The 10,930-nt window shown below is 37.2% G+C and overlaps 1 pseudogene; it reads right to left on the bottom strand.

The window, feature by feature from the left end:
• Nucleotides 1-1,204: 1,204 nt before the first annotated feature.
• Nucleotides 1,205-1,974, bottom strand: LOC116854240 (annotated as a pseudogene).
• Nucleotides 1,975-10,930: the final 8,956 nt, after the last annotated feature.

The raw sequence follows: 10,930 nt of genomic DNA, 5'->3' as shown, positions 1-10,930 counted from the left end.
GCAGTGAATGTAGAGATGAAATTGGAAAGAACTGAAATCTTGACAATATTGAGTCTGTCTATGAACATTGAATATCTCTCCATTTATTTAGTTGTTCTTTAATTCATCAGAGTGTTTTAGTTTTCTTCATATAGATTTTTTATTATGTTCAGTTAGTCATAATTAGTCTTTGATGTAGTATTCAATGATTCATCGGTTGCTTATAACATTCAGTGTTCATCACAACACGTGCCCTCCTTAATACCCATCACCTGGCTAGATTTATATTTTGTTAGATTTATACCTAAGTACTTTATTTGGGGGAGTGCTAATATAAATGGTACTTTGTTTTAAATTTCAAATTCTACTTGTTTATTGATGGCATAAAGGAAAGTAATTGACTTTTATATATTAATCTTGTACCTTGGGGTGCCTGGGTGGCTCAGTGGGTTAAGCCTTTGCTTTGGCCCAGGTCATGGTCTCAGGGTCCTGGGATCAAGCCCCATATCAGGCTCTCTGCTCATCAGGGAGCCTGCTTCCCCCCCCTCTCTCTGCCTGCCTCTGTCCTTACTTGTGATCTCTCTCTCTGTGAAATAAGTAAATAAAATCTTTTTAAAAAATCTTGTACCTTGCAACCTTGTCATAATTGCTTTTTAGTTCCAGGAGTTTGGTTTTTTAAAATATTCATACGTTTAATTCTTAAGCCACTGTTTTTTTTTAAAGATTTTATTTATTTATTTGACAAAGAGAGAGATCACAAGTAGGCAGAGAGGCAGGCAGAGAGAGGGGGGAAGCAGGCTCCCTGCTGAGCAGAGATCCCAATGTGGGGCTCAATCCCAGGACTCTGAGATCATGACCTGAGCTGAAGGCAGAGGCTTAACCCACTGAGCCACTCAGGTGGCACCCGCCACTGTTTTCTGATGAAGACACCATTGTGCTTTATGCAAGGTTGGAAACCTCAAAATAATCACCATAAACCTATAAAAGAGAATAAACTAGTATGGCCCACAAATATAAGATGAAATCCACAATATTGGAATTATAAATATTTAGATAAGCCCAGACTAGAAGATAAGCCCAAACTACCATCAGAATGAAATATGATATAGTCTAAGATATATCCTTACATTTTGATACAACCCTCAGTCTGAGTTCTTCAGATTAATCTTCAGTTCAGTCAAGGCAGCAATTTTCCATTGTATTTATTGTACAGACTACATACATTCTAGAAGGTTCCTTTATGATACACTGTTGTACATTTTGTCCCAGCAATTTGAGGGCAGGCAAATTCCACAAAGTTGTCAGTAAGAACATGCCATGCTCTTTCTTCATCATAATTGACAGACTGTCCTCTGCAATCATTGTATTGTTGGCTAAAGGAAGATTCCAAATACCTTTTTATATTGATCATATATGATATTCCACCAAAGATTTATTCCATAAGTCTAAGAATTTAAATCTCTTTTAAGCACTAAGTTCAAGTAGGCAATGGACATTTCTAGATCTAATCCTTTCTATCTTAGATTCATTGCAAAATTAAAAGTAAACTGGTAAAAATCCTTAAATCATCCTGGTTCTTTCGATTCTTTTTCCATCTTGGGTATCTGGGCCTTTAGGTTTCAATGTCATACCATCCATGAATTCCTGTTTGGGAAACTTGCACTGTGTTGCTGCTCTGAACTTCCACGTAACAATCAACACACAAATGCTGGCTGGCTCTAGTGCTAGGTCATCACAGGACTATTGTATATCATCTATCCCAATTTTGTTTTCATCTTGAGAAACCTTGTATCTATTGTACTGTTATTATAACTTCTTCCTGTTCAATGATCCTTTTACACTCTCTCATATATAAAGTTCAGGATTTGGAAAAAATTGTCTGTCGTAACAACTAATTTCCAGTCATTTTGAGACAGAAAACTTTACAGCTGTTTTTTGACTAGACTGTATGAAGATCATAAACTGACAAATTTTATCCTTCCGCAATGATTTCAACTTGCTCTTGTTCTCCAGGCATCTCCTCTCCTCCTCTGCCTCTGCAGTTAATCAGTTCCAGGAGGTTTTTTTTGTTGTTGTTGATTCTTTCAGATTTCCTACATGTATGATCATGTCACCTGTGAACAAAGATAATTTTATTTCTTCCTTCCAATCTCTATGCCTTTATTTCCTTTTCTTGTCTTATTGCATTATTTTAACTTCTAGTAAAAAGTTGAAAGGGAATGATGAAAGGAGATATCCTTGCCTTGTTCCTGATCTTTGTGGGTTGAGCTCCTCACAATTAAATATAATGTTAAATATAATGTTTTTTGTAGATATTCTTTATGAAGTGGAGGAAGTTTCCCTCTATTCCTAGTTTACTGAGAGTTTTATCATGAATGAATGTCAGATTTTGTCAAATGCTTTCTCTGCACCTATTATCATGGTCATGTGATTTTTCTTGTGTTGGATTATATTGATTGATTTTCAAATTTTGAAGCAGCTTTCCATACCTGGGATAAATTCCACTTGATCATAATATATACTTTTAAAAATACATTGTCAAATTCAACTTGTGAATATTTTATTGAGGAATTTTGCAGTTAATGAGAGATCTTGGTCTTTAGTTTTCTTTTCTTGTAATATTTTTGTCTGGTTTTGATATTAGGGTGATACCGACCTTTTACAGTAAGTTAGGAAGTATTCCCTCTGCTTATATCCTCTCAAAAAGATTGTAGGGAATTGATATCATTTCTTCCTTAAATGTTTGGTAGAATTCACCAGTGACCTGTTTGAAAGGTTATTACTTCCATTTATTTAATAGATATAGGCCTATTTGGACAATATATTTCTTCTTGTGTGACTTTTGATAGATTGTGTCTTTCAAGGACTGGTCCATTCCATCCAGGTTATCAAGTTTGTAAATACAGATTTTTTTCACAACATTCCTTTATTATCCTTCCAATGTCCATAGGATCTGCTGTTATGTCCCTTCTTTCATTTCTGGTATTAGTAATTTGTACCTCTCCTTTAGAAAAAAGAGAGTTGGCCTGGCTAGAGGTTTATTAATTTTATTAGTCTTTTCAAATAACCAGCTTTTGGTTTTGTTGATTTTTTCTACTGATTTCCTGTTTTCAATTTCATTGATTTCTGCTTTGATCCTTATTATTTCTTTTCTTATGCTTACTTTGTCTTTAATTTGCCCTTATTTTTCTAGTAACCTAAGATGAAAGCTTAGATTATTGATTTTGTATCTTCCTTCTTTTCTAGCATATGCATTCTATGTTATAAGTTTCCTTCTAAGTACTGCTTTCACTGCATCGTACAAATTCTTTTAAGTTGTTTCCATTTTCATTTAGTTTAAAATATCTTAAGATTTCTTTTTCTTTGACCCATGCATTATTTAGAAATGTGCTGTTTGATCTACATATATTTCAGGATTTTCCAGTTACTTTCTGTTATTCATTTCTAGTTTAATTCTACTGTGGTCTGAGATCAGATGTTGTGATTTCTGTTCTTTCCGATTTGTTAAGGGGTGTATTATGGCCTGGAATGTGGTCTGTTTTGGTGAATGTTCCATTTGAGGTTGAAAAGAATGTGCATTTTCTGTTGTTAGATGAAGTAGTCTATAGATGTCACTTATATTCAGTTGATTGTAAGTGTTGAGTTCCTCATGTCCTTACTGATTTTCTGGATCTGATTTGGTGGATCTCTCCATTTATGATAGATGAGTGTTCAAGTCTCCAACTATGATCATAGATTCAACTATTTATTGTTGCAATTCTATTAGTTGTTATCTCACATAGTTTGACAGTCTGTTGTTAGGTACATATATCTTAAGGATTGTTATGTCTTTTTAGAGACTTGACCCTTTTATTATTTGTCCCTCATAACTTTCCTTGATTTGAAGGCTGCTCTGTCTGAAATTAATGTAATTACTCCTCCTTTCTTTTGATTACTGTTAGCATAGTATATTTTTCTCTAGCCACCTACTTTCACAACATACGTGTCTTTTTTTTTTTAAGATTTTATTTATTTATTTATTTGACAGACAGAGATCGTAAGTAAGCAGAGAGGCAGGCAGAGAGAGAGAGAGAGAGAGGAGGAAGCAGGCTCCCTGCTGAGCAGAGAGCCCAAAATACGTGTCTTTAAAGTGGGTTTCTGGTAGACAACATATTGTTGTATTTTATGTTTTATTTGTTTGTTTTAATTCTAGTATAGTTAACATACAGTGTTATATTTCAGGTGTGCGATATAGTGATTCAACAATTGCATATATCACCCAGTGTTCATCATGATGAGTGCACTCCTTAATCCTCATCGCCTATTTAATCCATCTTACCACCCACCTCCCCTCTGCTAACCATCAGTTCGTTCTCAATAGTTAAGAGTCTGTTTCTTGGCTTGTTTCTCTCTTTTCCTTTTCTTGTTTGTTTTGTTTCTTAAAGTGTGCATATGAGTGAAATCACATGGTATTTGTCTTTCTAGTTGGGTCTTATGTTTTGATCTACTCTGATGATCTCTGTATTTTAATTGGTTTAGTTAGACCATCGACATTCAAAGTGATTATTGAAACAGTTGGATTAATATGTACCATATTTATTACTATTTTATTTTTGTTGCGCCCTTACTCTTATTTTTCTCTTCCATTCTTTTTCTGCCTTTTGCGTCTTTAATTGATTATTTAATGATTCCATTTTCTCTCTTTTCTTAACATATATGTTATACTATCTTTGTTTAACCCTTTTTAGTGGCTGTCATAGAACTCGCAATATACAATTACAACAAATTTAAGGCCACTTTCTTTTTTTTTTTTAAGGCCACTTTCGAATAAAACTATTCCGTTTCACAAGTAGTGTGAGTTCTTTCTAATAACAAAGTAATCCTAATCCCTACCTCCCATACTTTTTATAAACATATATATTATATATACGCATATATAAATACATTGTTACCATTATTATTTTGAACAAACTGTTATCTGTTAGTTCAATTAAGATTCAGAAAAACAGAAGTTTTTCTTTTACCTGCAGTTATTTTTTTCTCAACACTCTTCTTTATGTTATGCAGATGTGAGTTTATGACTATATTATTTTCCTTCTCTCTAAAGAACTTCTTTTAACATTTTGTGCAAGACAGATTCACGGGCAAGAAATTTCCTCAATTTTTGTGTGAAGAAGTCTTTATTTCTTTTTCACTTTTGAAGGAAATTTTCCAGGATACAGAGACCTAGGTTGAGAGTTTTCTCAATACTTCAAATATTTTACTCTATGTTCTTCTTGCTTACATGTTTCTGAGAAGTCAGATGTAATTCTTATCTTTGTTATTTTGTAGAAAAATCTTTTTTTTTTTTTTTGTCTGGCTGCTTTCAGGCTTTTTTTCTTTATCTTTGATTTTATGTAGTTTGAAAATGACATGCGTATGAGCAGTTTTTTTTTTTTTTTTTTTTTTTTTTTTTGCAGTTATCCTGCTTGAGGCTCTCTAAGATTCCTAGATCTGTGGTTTGGTATTTGACATTAATTTAGGGAACTCCTCAGTCATTTTTGTTTCAAATATTGTTTCCATTTTTTTCTTCTTTCTCATTCTGGTATTCTCATTATGTGTATCATATACTTACTGTATTTGTCCCAAAGTCTTTGGATATACTGTTTTATATTTTTCAGTACTTGTTCTCTTTTTGTGGTTTCTACTGATATATGCTCTAGCTCAGAGATTCTTCCCTCAACTGCGTCTAGTGTATTAACAAGCTCATTAAAGGCATTCTTCATTGCTGTTAGTGTGTTTTATCTCTAGCATTTCTTTTAGGTTCTTCCTTATGATTTCCACCTCTGCTTTCAATGCCCAGCTGTTCTAGTGTGTTTTCTACTTTGTCCATTAGAACCCTTAGCATGTTAATCATAGTTGTTTTAAATTTTTGGTCTGATAAGTCCAACATTACCACCATGTCTCATTCTGAAGCTAGCTCTATCTCTTCATATTGTAGGATTGTTGGTTTTTTTGTTTTTGTTTTTGCCTTTTTATATGCCTTGTAATCCCCCTCCCCCCACCAAATAGCCAGACATGATGTACCAGGTAAAAGAAAGAGGAATGGCTGTAAATAGGCCTTTAGTAATGTGGTAGTGAGGTGTAGGGGGAGGGAAAATGTTCTATAGTCCTATGATTAGGTCTCAGTCTTTCAGTGAGACTGTGCCTCTGGACTGTTGACTTCACAAGGGTTTAGTTATTTATCTTCCCCCTTATGTAGGACAGGATGACTAGGATGTGCTGGAGTTGGATATTACTCTTCTTCTGCTTGGAAAGCTAGAGCTCACTGGAGCTGGATATGTCCCTTTCCAGGTCACTTAGACTCTGATAATACCCTTAGAATGGGGTTGTCTGATGGTGCAGAGCCTTTCCATTGCAATATGGACAATTCTGAGAGTTAAAAACTTGGAGGGACACAGTCATGGGGGGTCCTCCTTAATTGTGTGAAATTTAGCTCCAGGATCTCCTCCACACTGAAATAAAAATGCACTACTGCAATCACACAACCACACATTCACTAAGGAAGCAGAATCCCATGTTCTTCCTGTTTTCCATCTGATTACTCATGCTTTTCAGATGTGGTTGGGAATTGAAGGCTAGAGTTTCTGGAGCCCACCTTTCCTTCTGTTTGGAGAATTGGGATAATATTTGTTCTGCTACCAGGCTTTTAGTCCATCTCCTGTTTGCCAGAATTCTCCTCAAGGATCAAGGACAAAGTGTTGTTTATAACTTCAAAAAATTCTCAAAAACTCAGAGCAAAACCACAATGAAGTGTCACTTCATACCCACTAAGATGGCTATAATTTTTTAAAAGCAATGAAGTGTTGGCAAGGTTGTGGAGAAGTTGGAACATTTGGGCACTGCTGGCAAGAATGTAAACTGATGCAGTCACTGTGTAAAACAGTTTGACAGTTCCTCATAAAGTTAAACATAGAGTTACTATATGACCCAGCAATTCCACTTCTTGGTATAGACCCAAGAGAACTGAAAACAGATATTGAAACATGTGTATGCACCCTCATGCTCATAGCAGCTCTAATCACAATAGCCAAAAGTAATAGATAACCCAAATGTCCATCAATGGATGAATGAATAAACAAGCTGTGGTATGTACATTTGATGGAGTATTATTCAGCCATAAAAAAGGAGGAAGCACAGATACACTCTACAGTGTAGATAAACTTAGAAAACATGCTAAATGAAAGCATACGTGAAAGGGGCCAGACAAAAGATCACATATCCTATTCATGGATTGATTCCATTTATATAAAATGTTCAGAATAAGTAAATCCATAGAGACACGAGAGCAGGTGGATGGTTAACAGGGGCTGGGAGGATGGGGGAATGGAGAATTCAAGCAATTGTTTAATAGGTGTAGGGCTTCTTATAGGGTAATGAACATATTCTGAAATTAGATAGAGGTAATGGTTGCATAACATTGTAAATGTATAAACACCATTGAATTGGTCACTTTAAAATGGTTGTTTTTTGTTATGTAAATTTCTCCTAAATTTTTAAGTTTCAGGAATGAGTTGAGTCTGGAGACCCAAGTTCATCTGGAACATCTAGGTGTTCTTTTACCATCTTTTCCTCTCTTGAGCAATTGATTGGGTGCTTGATTAGACTCATTGATTGGTGTTTTTCCAATGTGTCCTTATTTATCAGTTTCAGGATGCTGTGGAGAGAGGTCACTGTATCTCTATTTTAAATTTCATGGTTTCTAGAGGAGCGATCATTGCCAGTCCATCCTGCAGACAGAGAAGACAGAATTTGCCCAAGGCTGCTTCTCAGGGTAACAGTGGGGCTGGATGTCAGCTTGCCCAGCCCTGCTGACTTGCTATGACCACTCTGCTTTGTTCCCAGCAGCTATAATGTGAAGAACAGAGAGCATGCAACAATCCAAGAAAGCCACACTCCTATCCAGCAGGGAGACTGAGCTGAGGACAGTCAACTAGAATTGAGGGGTGACACTGCTTCAGCAAGAATTCTTGCCTTCTTGATACTGTCCAGTTTGCCCAGACACTCCTGGCCCACATCCCCACTCTACCATCTTTTTCTTTTTCTTTTTTTTAATTTAAATTTGATTAACCAAAATATATTACATCATTAGTTTCAGATGTAGTGTTCAATAATTCATCAGTTGTGTATGAGATCCCGTGCTCATCCTTTTCTGAAAACTATTTTCCTTTGCTTTCAAATGAATGGCTGCCCATGGCACTGTGACCCTGCTCCTGTCAGAGGTGGGCAGCTGACCCTGGCTGGGACAACTCATCACCTTTCTGAGGAGGTTAGAACTGGAACTTAGACCCCTCTGGGATGTGGGCCCTAACATGTAAAATTCATAAGCTACAGGAAGTTGTGCTAGCCCAAGGTAGCAGCCAGTTCCTTATGGTGTCCATGTGTAGTGATGTTCCTGAGGCTCAGCTCCTTCTTCCTTGGGTTCTGAGGAGTGTCCCAGGTTACTTCTAGGACAGGCCCTGCACATTAGCACCCTCACAATCCACTGAAGTCCTATCCAATAATCTAGAGGATGGGAAACTAATGTCTGAATTTCCCAGACTCCCTTGCAATGAAGGTTTCACATGTGACTGAGGTCCCACCAGGCACACACAGCTGCAGAACACATAGAAGTTAATATTGAGCACTCGAGAGTGGTGACCACACTCAGAGGGATCAGACTTTCTACAGGTAGAGTGGACCTAGGGGCTCAGCTCTCCTGAGCTGCAGATCTGGAGAGTCTGTTGCCCCAGCCCTGAGCAGTGGTAGGACAGAAGTCACAGTGGTGTTTTCAGAAGTTGAGTCCTGTGGTCTGGTCAGGCATCTCTTCTGGCTGTAGGACCTAAGCTTGACTAGCCCACAAATTCTACCCACCACATGATACGCTGTAATAATTTCCTTTCTCTGCAACAAACTTGTGGATTCCATAGTCTGCTGCTTAGAAAGAATGTGTCATATACATACACAAAGAGTCGTCCTGATAGTTTGGTTTGGGTGTCTGTCCACCTGAGAGTGAAGCAGTCTTAATCAATGCAATAGCCAAATTCATTATCCAAATTGTCTATATTTTTTTTTAAACAAACTTTAAAATAGGTTGGAAAAAGCTCTTTTATCCAAGTAATAGAGGTCTCCACTTTCAGGTAGCTCTGACAGTACTTTCTCGGTTAAAACATCTGAAATTTCATTTTTATAGAATGGGAAATGTGTGAGTGGTACAAGTTAACCAATTTGTGGGGAACCCTGAATAGTTGGAATTTTACCTCACAAAAGGTTTAAAATTAAAAATGTTGAAAATAAAATACTCATCTTTATTGGGTCATTAGCTCTAATGTTCTTCTTGAGTTCTGAGGGCATGAGGCCCAGAGAGTTACTCAAGAACACAGAGAGAGTAACAGGATTAGAACGAGAAGCGCTGTATCACTTGGCACTGGTTTCATCTCTCTTCCAAAGCATAGTATCTCCAGAGGCTAAGATTCAGAGCTTGTGGCTTAGCCAGAAACAACAGAAGAAAAGAGAACAGAGCCTTATCACATATTTTTTTATTTATGGCCATGCTAGCAGAATTCGAAGTCAGAAGAATGAATCTGTGAAAGATGTATTTGGCTGAATCCTTGTTTGTTATTCCTTTTCTGAAAGGGGTTATCAATTCAGAGAGAAGAGCAGGAGTTCATGCCCATTCTTCCCTCTTACCCATCACCAGCCTTGCCCACACGGGATGAGCTGTGCCTCAATTTTTCACGCAGCCTTTCACACAGATTGGACTAATGTGTCTAAAAGTTTCATGAAGTTTCTGCTGAAAGAATTGTTGCTTCTTTCCTAAAGACACTCCAACAGAGGCTTTTTTCTTTTTTAAATAAAGCATGGTAACAGTCTGCAGCAACTATCATAAAGAGAGATTTGTCATGGCAGGGAGAGGTGTTGTTGAAATGGATAGGCAGGCTCAAGTCATGATCAGTCTTCCTGTGGTGCATCTGAGAGGCACACAGGAGAGTAGCCTGCCTCTGGACTCCTGCCTGGTGTGTACAAGAACTAAAGTGTATAAGGTCAGCAACCATATGAAAATGGTGGCTGTTCCTAGTACAAATGCTACTGAAAATTCACTCAGAGGTCTTCATCAGAGTAGAAGAAAAAGAAAAAAACAATGACTGTCATGAGCAAATCACTGAAAAATGAGAAGGGCGGCTTTTTACCTAATGTGTCTTCTGGAGATAGATGGTATTTTGTGGAGTCAACCAAACAGGAAATGAATCAGTGTTTGAAAAAAACAGTAGCTACCCAAGATTTTTCTTAATTCTCTCCAGACTTGAAAACAGCAACAATGTCAGCATCTGGAGACGTAAGTTCTCTGCCATGTATTGAGGAATAACACAAAGTTCAACAGCCTTTAAAGGTTTTGGAATTGGGTTTTTCTGAGGCAGTGGATCTCACACTTTAATGGAAACCTTAACCACCTATTTATCTTTGCCAGAAAGACCCAAAGTGGCAGCAACTAAGAGTTTGGCTTTAAATGTCCTTTCTCAAATGGATGCTGGTAGCATTGTCTGACCTTTTTTTTTTTTTTTTTTTTTTAACTAATGTAAGAATGGGAAACCATATTGCCTACTTTGACTTCTTCCCCTCAATGGATGGAGGTGCTTTCCCTATAGTACTGGACCCCATCTCCAAGCCAGCAGACTGGACAGGTGACCCTGTGTTTGGCCATGGGTGGTAGGGATGGGGCATGGAGGAGAACCTCCAAGGGAAAAAGCCACCACTCAGGCCACCAGCAAAAGATCCTGATGGTCTCTGGTAATGTCTGTGCTATTTCTAAGGACAGAGTGAGCCTAAGGTGCAACTGGGTAGAAGAAACATACAGTAACAGTAGGATTTATTGCCCCAAGAACAAAAGAATAGAAGGCAGAACCAAAGGGGTAGAGACAGAGAATTATGAGAAAAGATGAGAGGCATGGGGAAA

Source organism: Lontra canadensis, unplaced genomic scaffold (assembly GCF_010015895.1).
Source record: "Lontra canadensis isolate GAN:19392208 unplaced genomic scaffold, GSC_riverotter_1.0 scaffold89, whole genome shotgun sequence".
NCBI lineage: Eukaryota > Metazoa > Chordata > Mammalia > Carnivora > Mustelidae > Lontra > Lontra canadensis.
This window is presented reverse-complemented; position numbering and strand designations above follow the sequence as displayed.